The sequence below is a fragment of the Lissotriton vulgaris genome, chromosome 2_1, assembly GCF_964263255.1.
Source record: "Lissotriton vulgaris chromosome 2_1, aLisVul1.2, whole genome shotgun sequence".
NCBI classification, from domain to species: Eukaryota; Metazoa; Chordata; class Amphibia; order Caudata; family Salamandridae; genus Lissotriton; species Lissotriton vulgaris.
Genome location: NC_141687.1, coordinates 618,266,337 through 618,278,383, shown reverse-complemented (window position 1 = coordinate 618,278,383; position 12,047 = coordinate 618,266,337).

The following is a 12,047-nucleotide window of genomic DNA, read 5'->3' as shown; positions in this document are numbered from 1 at the left end:
TACGTGACTTAACCACCACTGTAATTCCGTCCGTACTTCCTCCGAGAGAGGTACCGAGTCTGTGTATGAGAGGCCCCTCCGTAGATGTTGTATCTTGAGCCTTTGAAGGGCTCTGTAATGTAAGGGCCCTGGAAAGATCGCTTGAATGGACGATGCCAGAATGCCCACAACTCTGGCCAGCGTCCTGAGAGTCACTACCTGACTGTCCAACAACTTCCGAATCTCTGATTTCAAATCCCGCAACTTGGCTTGCGGAAGGAATAGTTGAGCCGACAGAGAATCTATTGTGAAACCCAGAAAATCCACCGACTGCGTCGGAACCAGCACTGATTTCTTTGAGTTGACTACAAAACCCAAGCTTTGGAGTAAAGACATGGTCATGCTCAGATGCCGCAGGCGACAAATTTGATTCTGTGCCATAATTAATATATCGTCTAGATAGATGATCAGTCTTACCCCTCTTTCCCTGAGGAAGGCGACCACCGGTTTCATCACTTTGGTGAAGCACCATGGAGCCGAGGAGAGACCGAAGGGAAGTGCCAAGTATTCGTAACATTGGTTGCCCCAAATGAATTGCAGAAACCTGCGATGCGGTGGGAAAATCGGGATAGACAGATAAGCGTCCTTGAGGTCCAGGCGGACAAACCAATCCCTTTCCTGCAGCAAATCTGCCAGGAGGTGGATCCCCTCCATTTTGAAATGGTTGTAGGTAAGGTATTGGTTGAAATCCCTGAGATTGTGAACCAACCTGTTGCCGCCTCCTTTCTTCTGGACAAGGAAGACGTTGCTGAAGAAAGACCGAGGGCCCCTCTGAACCCTTGCGATCGCCCCTTTCTTCAGCAATTCTTCCACCTCTTCGTTTATAAAATTGTGATCTTGTAGGGAAAAATGGAGAGGCGGAGGGGGAGAACCCTGCTCTGGGCGGGAATAAAATTCCAGGTGAAAACCCTGAATCGTCTGCAGCACCCATGCATCCTGCGTCAAAGCTCGCCACTGCGCCATGCAATGCTGCGTTCGTCCCCCCAACGGAAGAATGGAAAGATCTGGAACACTCACTGGAGTTCTGGCTGGACTTGAAGTTGGCCCTGGTGTTTCCCGACTGGAAACGGCCTTTCGAGAATCTTCGCCTGGAAGGGTAGAAAGTCCCACCGTGGGTGGAGTCCTACTCTCCACGGCCACGGCCAAAGTCTCCTCGCTGGGAGCCTTGCTGGAATCCTCGGCCTGACGAGCGGCCCCCGCCTCGTCCGGCCCTGTTGAAAACCCCCTGGCTTAGGGCTCGCTTGATACCGCTCCGGGCTTTGTCAAGGGCGGTGAAGGTGCCGACATATTTAGTAACGTCCTTCACGAACTTGTCGCCAAAGAGGAAACCCCTGCCAGGGGCCCGGGTTCCGCTTCCGCAAGCTCGGTGAGGTTGCTGTCTATCCGAAGGAGTAGGGATTTCCGCCTCTCGGAAGAGATGGCGCAGTTTGCGTTGCCCACGAGGCAAATGGCGCGCTGAGCCCAGCCCGCCAGAATGTCCGGGTCCACTGCGTCCGGACCCTCCTTGGCCTTTAATGCCATCTCCAGAATTTTCGCAAGGGGCCCCACTACATCCAACATCTTATCCTGGCAGCCTCGCCAGGCCCTATCCAACCCCCTCTTCGGGTCTTTGGAGAATTTACGTAAGAACGTGAGCATGCTCGCGTCTATCTCCGGAGTGTCTGCTATGCCATCTTGAATCTCAGGCCGGGGACACTCCGACCGTAAACGATTGCGGACCTCCCTGCTGAAAGGCTTGCAGAGGTTCTCGTGGAGATATTCAGCAACCGCCGGGGGAGGGATCCAGTCCGAGGACCGGGGGTGGATGATATCCGCCGGGTCAAAATTGAATGTCCCGATTTTCTCCTCCGCCGGATTCGGTTCGGTTCTGGCCTTCTTAAAGGGAGGAGGGCGCTCCTCCGAGGTGTCGGTGTCGGCACCCGTGTCTGTATTCGTGTCAACCGTGTCCGTATCCACAGGTATCGGGCGTTTGGACTTGGCCTTTCCGCCCACGTAGTATTGGTCCGATGGCCCTTTCGCCGGCAGGGAAGCCAGAGACTGAGCATGCGGCCACTGCTGACCCGCCGAGCACGTCTCGGAAGAAGTGGCTGCATGTTTTGATTTCTGCTTCTTCTTCTTCCCATAGCCATGTCGTTTGGCAAAACCCTCGAGCTGTTTCCGAATAGGGCGCAGAGCCTCTGCCAGCGCCTGATGCACCGTCTGCGGGACTTGCGTCTCCATAGCTTTCGAAACCGAAGCCTGGACCGAGGCATCCAGAGCTTCCACGATATTGTCCTCTAGAACAGCTTCCCGCTGTCCATCCACAATCTCCTCCTCATCCTGATGTTCCTCATCTGGGTAACGAACCCAGCCCTCCATCGTGAAGGAATGTCGGCCGACTGCCGGTACAAGGGGGAGGTAACGGGGGGGGGGGGGGTCAGCCCGGGCACACTTGAACAAGTTCGACGGTAACATTTCCCAAACCCCCTTAGCAGAGCTGTAGTCAAAGGTCAAAGACCTGGGCCCTTGATTCTGGGAGCGTGTGCACACTCAAGGCCTCGCAGATTTTCCAACCAACAGGCTCAAGAGCGCTGGCGATCACACAAGGGGACCCGCCGGTGTGTGGAACGCGTGTGCAATGCGTTCGCAGAAAGCCGAGGGAGAAGAACGAGGCGCGCCGCCCAAACGCTACCAAAACCGTCCAATTAGCCCAAATTGGTAAGCGTGAAGGTAGCACGCGTCGGCCGAGAGCCACCCGGAAAGCGTCAGGGCGTACGAGGGAAGCCTCTGCGCGCCTTGCGGCTGCCGGTATCGGGCTCGTATGCGTTAGCGCGGCGGCCCCCTTGCCGGCCAAAGACCGTTGTCCTGAGCGCTAGAAGCGCGAGGACCGAAAGACTGACGTCCAAAGTCAACGGCTCTGAAGTGGTTCGTAAACGGACAGAGAAAAGTGCAACAACAATTCCAACAGAAATAATAAAATAATTAAATTCCCAAAGCCCTCAGCAGAGCTGTAGTCAAAGGTCAAAGACCTGGGCCCTTGATTCTGGGAGCGTGTGCACACTCTGGGCCTCGCAGATTTTCCAACCAACAGGCTCAAGAGCGCTGGCGATCACACAAGGGGACCCACCGGTGTGTGGAACGCGTGTGCAATGCGTTCGCAGAAAGCCGAGGGATCAGAACGAGGCGCGCTACCCAAACGCTACCAAAACCGCCCAATTAGCCCAAATTGGTAAGCGTGAAGGTAGCGCGCGTCGGCCGAGAGCCACCCGGAAAGCGTCAGGGCGTACGAGGGAAGCCTCTGCGCGCCTTGCGGCTGCCGGTATCGGGCTCGTATGCGTTAGCGCGGCGGCCCCCTTGCCGGCCAAAGACCGTTGTCCTGAGTGCTAGAAGCGCGAGGACCGAAAGATTGACGTCCAAAGTCAACGGCTCTGAAGTGGTTCGTAAACGGACAGAGAAAAGTGCAACAACAATTCCAACAGAAATAATAAAATAATTCAATTCAGAGCTAAGGCTCAATCATACAACACATATTAAATCAATACAAATGAACCCCAAAGGAACAACCCAAACACAAGCAGAGTGAGGGGACACAGGGGAGTGCACTTAACTCTGACTTGAGCAGCAAAGAAAGAGGATGTGTAACGCACGCAGAGGGTTCTTATGGACTATGGGGGCGTGCCTATAACCATGGTGTTCATGGGAAATGTAGTAATTTATTGTTTGTTGCGAAAATAATATATTTTCATTGGCTGCTGTGTTGATGCAGTAAAGTTTGAGAAGCATAATCTGAAGCCTCCGGTCCTGTAATAGAATCACTTCAACCACCACCAAATCCACCACCACGTCCACCACCACCACTACGTCCACCACCTCTATGTCCACCACCACCACATCCACCACCACCACATCCACCACCACCATGTCCACCACCACCACCAAATCCACCACCACCACCACGTCCACCACCACCTCATCCACCACCACCACCACATCCACCACCACCACCACGCCCACCACCACCATGTCCACCACCACCACCATGGCCACCACCACCTTGTCCACCACCACTACTTCCACCACCATGTCCACCACCATGTCCACCATCACCAAGTCCATCAGCACCTAATCCACGACCATGTCCTCCACCCCTAGGTCCACCACCACCACATCCACCAAGTCCACCACCATGTCCACCACCTCCATGTCCACCACCACCATATCCACCCCCTCCACGTCCCCCACCAAATCCACTACCATGTCCACCACCACCATGTCCACCTCCACCATGTCCACCACATCCACCACAACCACGTCCACGACCACCATGTCCACCACTGCGGTGTCCACCACCACCACATCCACCACCACAACCACATCCACAACCACCACATCCACCACCACCACATCCATCACCACCATGTCCACCACATCCACCACCACAATGTCCACCACCACCACCATGTCCACCACCACCACATCCACCACCACAACAACTACCACGTCCACCACCACCACGTCCACCACCACCATGTCATCCACCACCACCATGTCCACCACCATCATGTCAATCACCACCATGTCCACCACATCCACCACCACCATGTCCACCACCACCATGTCCACCACCACCACAACAACCACCACGTCCACCACCACCACGTCCCACACCACCATGTCCACCACCACACTCACCACCACCACCATGTCCACCACCATCATGTCCACCACCACCACATCCACAACCACATCCACCACCACATCCACCACAACGTCCACCACCACCACATCCACCACCACCATGTCCACCACCACGTCCACCACCATCACATCCACCACCATGTTCACCACCACATCCACCACCACGTTCACCACCACCACATCCACCACCACCACCACCGCCACTTCCACCACCACCACATCCACCAACACATCTACCACCCCATCCACCACCACGTCCTCCACCACCACATCCGCCACCATGTCCACCACCACCACATCCACCACCACCAGGTTCTCCATCACCACCACCACCAAATCCACCACCATCAAATCAACCATCACCACATCCACCAGGTCCACCACCATGTCCACCTCCAGCATGTCCACCACATCCACCACAACAACGTCCACCACCACCATGTCCACCACTGCGGTGTCCACCACCTCCACATTCACCACCACCACCACATCCACCACCATGTCCACCACCACCATGTCCACCACCACCAAGTCAACTATATGCACCACATCCACTACATCTACGTCCACCACCAACACTTCCACCACCACCACAACAACCATCACGTCCACCACCACCACATCCACCACCACAACCACATCCACCACCACCACATCCATCACCACCATGTCCACCACATTCACCACCACAATGTCCATCACCACCACCATGTCCACCACCACCTCATCCACCACCACCACAACAACCACCACGTCCACCACCACCACGTCCACCACCACCATGTCCACCACCATCATGTCCATCACCACCATGTCCACCACATCCACCACCACCATGTCCACCACCACCATGTCCACCACCACCACGTCCCACACCACCATGTCCACCACCACACTCACCACCACCACCATGTCCAACACCATCATGCCCACCACCACCACATCCACAATCACATCCACCACCACATCCACCACAACGTCCACCACCACCATGTCCACCACCACGTCCACCACCATCACATCTACCACCATGTTCACCACCACATCCACCACCACGTTCACCACCACCACATCCACCACCACCGCCACTTCCACCACCACCACATCCACCAACACATCTACCACCCCATCCACCACCACGTCCACCACCACCACATCCGCCACCATGTCCACCACCACCACATCCACCACCACCAGGTTCTCCATCACCACCACCACCAAATCCACCACCATCAAATCAACCATCACCACATCCACCAGGTCCACCACCATGTCCACCACCACCACCACATTACCACCACCATGTCCACCGAATCCACCATCTCAAGTCCATCACATCCACCACAACCACGTTCACCACCACCACATCCACCAACATGTCCACCACCACATCCACCACCACATCCCCCACATCCACCACCACCACCATGTCTACCACCACATCCACCACCACCATGTCCACCACCACCACGTCTATCACCACGTCCACCACCACATCCACCAACACCACATCCACCACCATGTCAATCACCACATCGAATACCACCACATCCACCACCACCAGCACACCCACCACCACATCAACCACCATCATGTCCACCACCATCATGTCCACCACCATCATGTCCACCACCACCATGTCCACCACCACATCCACCTCCACATCCACCATCACCACGTCCACTGCCACCACATCCACCACCACCACATCCACCACCACAACCACATCCACCACCACCACATCCCCCACCAGGTCCACCACCACCACATCCACCATCATGTCCACAATCACATCCACCACAACCATGTTCACCACCACCACATCCACCAACACTAACACCACATCCGCCGCTACGTCTACCACCACCACATCCATCACCACCACCAATCCACCACCACCACATCCACCACCATGTCCATCAGCACCACTACATCCACCACCACCATGTCCACCACCACCATGTCCACCACCACCACATCCGCCACCATGTCCACCACCACATCCACCACCACCAGGTTCTCCACCACCACCATGTCCACAACCACGTCCACCACCATCACATCCACCACCATCCACCACCATGTTCTCCACCACATCCACCACCACGTTCACCACATCCACCACCACCGCCACTTCCACCAGCACCATATCCACCAACACATCTACCACCACATCCACCACCACGTCCACCACCACCACATCCGCCACCAAATCCACCACCACCAAATCAACCATCACCACATTCAACACCACAACATCCACCAGGTCCACCACCATGTCCACCACCACCATGTCCACCACCACATCCACCACTTCCACGTCCACTACCATATCCACCACCACCACCATGTCCACCACCACCATGTCCACCACCACCGTGTCCACCACCATATCCACCACCACCACGTCCACCACCATGTCCACCACTACCATGTCCACCACCACGTCCACCGCCACATCCACTACCACATCCACCACCACCTTGTCCAACACCACCATGTCCACCACGTCCACCACCACCACATCCTTCACCAACACGTCCACCACCATCACATCCACCACCACATCCACCACCACCACACCCACCATCACCACATCCACCACCACCCCCATATCCGCCACCACATCCACCACCACGTCGACCACCACCACCACGCCCATCACCACCATTTTCACCACCGCCACATCCACCACCACCACATCCACCATCACCATTTCCACCACCACAACAATCACTTCAACCACCACCAAATCCACCACCACGTCCACCACCACCACTACGTCCACCACCTCTATGTCCACCACCACCACATCCACCACCACCACATCCACCACCACCATGTCCACCACCACCACCATATCCACCACCACCACCACGTCCACCACCATCTCATCCACCACCACCACCACATCCACCACCACCACCACGCCCACCACCACCATGTCCACCACCACCACCATGGCCACCACCACCTTGTCCACCACCACTACTTCCACCACCATGTCCACCATGTCCACCATCACCAAGTCCATCAGCACCTAATCCACCACCATGCCCCCCACCACTAGGTCCACCACCACCACATACACCAAGTCCACCACCATGTCCACCACCTCCATGTCCACCACCACCATATCCACCCCCTCCAAGTCCCCCACCAAATCCACTACCATGTCCACCACCACCATGTCCACCTCCACCATGTCCACCACATCCACCACAACCACGTCCACCACCACCATGTCCACCACTGCGGTGTCCACCACCACCACATCCACCACCTCCACATCCACCACCACCACCACATCCACAACCATGTCCACCACCACCACATCCACCACCACCATGTCAACTATATGCACCACATCCACTACATCTACGTCCACCACCAACACTTCCACCACCACCACAACAACCATCACGTCCACCACCACCACATCCACCACCACAACCACATCCACCACCACCACATCCACCACATCCATCACCACCATGTCCACCTCATCCACCACCACAATGTCCACCACCACCACCATGTCCACCACCACCACATCCACCACCACAACAATCACCACGTCCACCACCACGTCCACCACCACCATGTCCACCACCACCACCATGTCCACCACCATCATGTCCATCACCACCATGTCCACCACATCCACCACCACCATGTCCACCACCACCATGTCCACCACCACCACAACAACCACCACGTCCACCACCACCACGTCCCACACCACCATGTCCACCACCACACTCACCACCACCACCATGTCCACCACCGTCATGTCCACCACCACCACATCCACAACCACATCCACCACCACATCCACCATAACGTCCACCACCACCACATCCACCACCATTATGTCCACCACCACGTCCACCACCATCACATCCACCACCATGTTCACCACCACATCCACCACCACGTTCACCACCACCACATCCACCACCACCACCACCGCCACTTCCACCACCACCACATCCACCAACACATCTGCCACCCCATCCACCACCACGTCCTCCACCACCACATCTGCCACCATGTCCACCACCACCACATCCACCACCACCAGGTTCTCCATCACCACCACCACCAAATCCACCACCATCAAGTCAACCATTACCACATCCACCAGGTCCATCACCATGTCCACCAGCACCATGTCCACCACCACATCCACCACCTCCACGTCCACTACCATATCCACCACCACCACCATGTCCACCACCACCATGTCCACCACCATGTCCACCACCACCGTGTCCACCACCATATCCACCAAAACCACGTCCACCACCATGTCCACCTCTACCATGTCCACCTCTACCACGTCCACCACCACCACCACCACATTACCACCACCATGTCCACCGAATCCACCATCTCAAGTCCATCACATCCACCACAACCACGTTCACCACCACCACATCCACCAACATGTCCACCACCACATCCACCATGTCCACCACCACATCCCCCACATCCACCACCACCACCATGTCTACCACCACATCCACCACCACCATGTCCACCACCACCACGTCCATCACCACGTCCACCACCACATCCACCGACACCACATCCACCACCATGTCAATCACCACATCCACCACCACGTTGAATACCACCACATCCACCACCACCAGCACACCCACCACCACATCAACCACCATCATGTCCACCACCATCATGTCCACCACCATCTTGTCCACCACCACCATGTCCACCACCATATCCACCTCCACATCCACCATCACCACATCCACTGCCACCACATCCACCACCACCACATCCACCACCACAACCACATCCACCACCACCACATCCCCCACCAGGTCCACCACCACCACATCCACCATTATGTCCACAACCACATCCACCACCACCATGTTCACCACCACCACATCCGCCGCTACGTCTACCACCACCTCCATGTCGACCACATCCACTACCACCACGTCCATCACCACCATGTCCACCACCACCACATCCATCACCACCACCAATCCACCACCACCACATCCACCACCATGTCCATCACCACCACCACGTCCACCACCACCATGTCCACCACCACCATGTCCACCACCACCACATCCGCCACCATGTCCACCACCACCACATCCATCACCACCAGGTTCTCCACCACCACCATGTCCACAACCACATCCACCACCATCACATCCACCACCACGTTCACCACCACCACATCCACCACCACCACCACCGCCACTTCCACCACCACCACATCCACCAACACATCTGCCACCCCATCCACCACCACGTCCTCCACCACCACATCCGCCACCATGTCCACCACCACCACATCCACCACCACCAGGTTCTCCATCACCACCACCACCAAATCCACCACCATCAAGTCAACCATCACCACATCCAGCAGGTCCATCACCATGTCCACCACCACCATGTCCACCACCACATCCACCACCTCCACGTCCACTACCATATCCACCACCACCACCATGTCCACCACCACCATGTCCACCACCATGTCCACCACCACCGTGTCCACCACCATATCCACCAAAACCACGTCCACCACCATGTCCACCTCTACCATGTCCACCTCTACCACGTCCACCACCACCACCACCACATTACCACCACCATGTCCACCGAATCCACCATCTCAAGTCCATCACATCCACCACAACCACGTTCACCACCACCACATCCACCAACATGTCCACCACCACATCCACCATGTCCACCACCACATCCCCCACATCCACCACCACCACCATGTCTACCACCACATCCACCACCACCATGTCCACCACCACCACGTCCATCACCACGTCCACCACCACATCCACCGACACCACATCCACCACCATGTCAATCACCACATCCACCACCACGTCGAATACCACCACATCCACCACCACCAGCACACCCCCCACCACATCAACCACCATCATGTCCACCACCATCATGTCCACCACCATCTTGTCCACCACCACCATGTCCACCACCATATCCACCTCCACATCCACCATCACCACGTCCACTGCCACCACATCCACCACCACCACATCCACCACCACAACCACATCCACCACCACCACATCCCCCACCAGGTCCACCACCACCACATCCACCATTATGTCCACAACCACATCCACCACCACCATGTTCACCACCACCACATCCGCCGCTACGTCTACCACCACCTCCATGTCGACCACATCCACTACCACCACGTCCATCACCACCATGTCCACCACCACCACATCCATCACCACCACCAATCCACCACCACCACATCCACCACCATGTCCATCACCACCACCACGTCCACCACCACCATGTCCACCACCACCATGTCCACCACCACCACATCCGCCACCATGTCCACCACCACCACATCCATCACCACCAGGTTCTCCACCACCACCATGTCCACAACCACATCCACCACCATCACATCCACCACCATGTTCTCCACCACATCCACCACCACGTTCACCACATCCACCACCACCGCCACTTCTACCAGCACCACATCCACCAACACATCTACCACCACATCCAACACCACGTCCACCACCACCACATCCGCCACCATGTCCACCACCACCACATCCACCACCAAATCCACCACCACCAAATCAACCATCACCACATCCAACACCACCACAACCACCAGGTCCACCACCATGTCCACCACCACCATGTCCACCACCACATCCACCACCTCCACGTCCACTACCATATCCACCACCACCACCACGTCCACCACCATGTCCACCTCTACCATGTCCACCACCACGTCCACCACCACCACCACCACATTACCACCACCATGTCCACCGAATCCACCATCTCAAGTCCATCACATCCACCACAACCACGTTCACCACCACCACATCCACCAACATGTCCACCACCACATCTACCATGTCCACCACCACATCCCCCACATCCACCACCACCACCATGTCTACCACCACATCCACCACCACCATGTCCACCACCACCACGTCCATCACCACGTCCACCACCACATCCACCAACACCACATCCACCACCATGTCAATCACCACATCCACCACCACGTCGAATACCACCACATCCACCACCACCAGCACACCCACCACCACATCAACCACCATCATGTCCACCACCATCATGTCCACCACCATCTTGTCTACCACCACCATGTCCACCACCATATCCACCTCCACATCCACCATCACCACGTCCACTGCCACCACATCCACAACCACCACATCCACCACCACAACCACATCCACCACCACCACATCCCCCACCAGGTCCACCACCACCACATC